Consider the following 2651-nt stretch of genomic DNA (forward strand, 5'->3'; position numbering starts at 1 on the left):
TCAGAGCTCACCGCATGCAAACTGCCCTGCCTTCTGGGTATTCCTTGGAAACAAGCAGCAGTAATTAACATCACAGCTGCCTGATGTGGCATTACCAGTGAGGCTAACAAGAAGTTGAAAAACTTGATAAAACATGGGGAATAAGATGTCCATAGGGAACTTTAAAAAGCTGTGACATATTCCTTGGACTCTAATGTGCAGGGCTGTGTGGGAAAGATCTGAGAAGGCTCTAATGTCTCACTTCTGGCCTTGAGATTCTGTGCAAACAGGAAGTGGAGGCTAAAACAGAGTTGTAAACTGCCTGTAGGAGCATTGAAGGCATATCCCAACACACAGAGCCTTTCAGCAAAGGCTGAGGCTATTGGTCCCAGGCATTTAAGGAAATCCCTGTCCAATCATTAGCTGACCACTAAACCAGCTAAGCAGAGATTTCAGTGGCTGCACACCACAAAGAATATAGACTTTACAGAATTAGTCCAGGAATGTTACCAAGTAAACAAACAAACAATAAATAACAACAGCAGACTTTGCAAGAAGCAGGATCTGATTTCCATAATTGATACACTATGTTATTTTAAATGTCCAGCTCTCAACAAAAAAATTATGAGACATGCAAAGAAACAGGAAAGTATGGTCCATACAAAAGAAAAAAGCAGTCAGTAGAAATTGTCCCTGACAAAGCCCGGACATTGGACTTAATTAGACAAAGACTTTAAATCAGCTATTTTATATGTGGTAAGAGAACTGAAGTAACCGATGTCTAAATAATTAAAGGAAACTTTGAGAACTACGTCTCATCAAATAGAGAATATCAATAAAGAAATAAATTATGAAAAGAAACAAATAGAAATTCTGTCACTGAAAGGTAAAATAATTGAAATAAAGTTTTTACTGGATGGACCCAACAGCATATTTAAACTGGCAGAAGAAAAGAATCAGCAAACTCAAAGACAGATTAATTGAAATTATTCAGTTCAAGAGAAAAAAAAAGGATAAAGAAAAAATAAACAGAGCCTCACAGACCTGTGGGATAATATCAAGAATATCAATATACACATAATGGGAGTCTCAGAAGGAGAGAAGAGACAGAAAAGGGCATAAAGGATTGTTTACAGAAATAATGGTGGGAAACATCTCAAATTTGATTAAAAAAACACAACTATTAATCTGCACATTCAAGAAGCTCAATGCATCAAAGTAGAAAAACTCAGATAAACCGTATCTAGACATCATAATCAAACTGGCAAAAGGCAAAGACAAAGAGAAAATAACTAGAGAAAAGCAACTCATCACATGCAAGCGATCCTAAATGAGATCAACTGCTGATAAAATTCTCAGAAACTGTACAGGCCTTCAGGCCCCACATGATATAAGGCAGAGGGATGGCATGTTCAAGTACTGAAAGAAAAAAAATGTCTAACAAGAATTCTATAATCCGCAAAATCGTACTTCAAGACCAAAAGAGAAATTAAGACATTTTCAGATGAACAAAAAGTGAGAGACTGGCCCTATAAGAAATACTAACTGTTATACTTTAGGTTCAAATGAAAGGGCACTAGACGACAACTCAAATCCACATAAAGAAATAAAGAGCACCAGTAAAGGTAATTACAGAGATAATTATAAGAGAGGATATAAATGTATTTTTGTTTGTAATACTTTTCTTCTCCTATCTAATTTATTATTATTTTTTCTACCAAGGAAAAAAATAAAGTTTTTTTTCTTCTCCTATCTAATTTAAAAGATAACCACATAAAGAATAATTATAATGTTGTGTTGGTGAGCTTTGAAAAAATTTTATACACTATTGAAATTAAGTTGGTACTAATCTAAATTAGATTGTCTTAAGTTAGGATGTTAATTGCAATCACTAAGAAAACAACTAAAAAATATATAGTAAAATAAACAAAAAGGGACTTAAGGTGTTATACTAGAACATATTTTATCTGATAAAAGGCAGTAATGGAGGGGCTTCCGTGGTGGCACAGTGGTTGAGAGTCCACCTGCTGATGCAGGGGACACGGGTTCATGCCCTGGTCCAGGAAGATCCCACATGCCACGGAGTGGCTGGGCCCGTGAGCCATGGCCACTGAGCCTGCACGTCCGGAGCCTGTGCTCCTCAATGGGAGAGGCCACAACAGTGAGAGACCCACATACCGCAAGAAAAAAAAAAAGGCAGTAATGGAGAAATAGAGGAACAAAAAGACCTAAGTTTCACACATAAAACAAACAACAAAATGGCAGCCATAAATCCTACTTTTGCAGTAATGTAAGTAAATGTAAATGGATTAAAAACCTCAATCAAAAGGCAGAAATTGGCAGAATGAATTAAAAAAAACAATTCAACTATATACTGTAATAAGATACACAAGATTCAAAGACACACTTAGGTTTAAAATAAAGGGATGGAAAAAGATGTACCTTGCAAACAGTATCCAAAACAGAATTGGAGCAGCTGTACTAATACCAGACAAATATGCTTTGGACAAAACATAAGGACAAAACTTATGACTAGAGATAAAGAATGTTATTTTTTAGTGATAAAAGAGTCAATCTATCAGAAAGACATAACAATTCTAAACATATATGTACATAACAAGAGAGCTGCAAGATACATGAAGCAAAGACTGATAGAATTGAAGAGAGAAATA

Source organism: Mesoplodon mirus, assembly GCF_964341445.2.
Source record: "Mesoplodon mirus genome assembly, chromosome: 6".
Lineage (NCBI taxonomy): Eukaryota > Metazoa > Chordata > Mammalia > Artiodactyla > Ziphiidae > Mesoplodon > Mesoplodon mirus.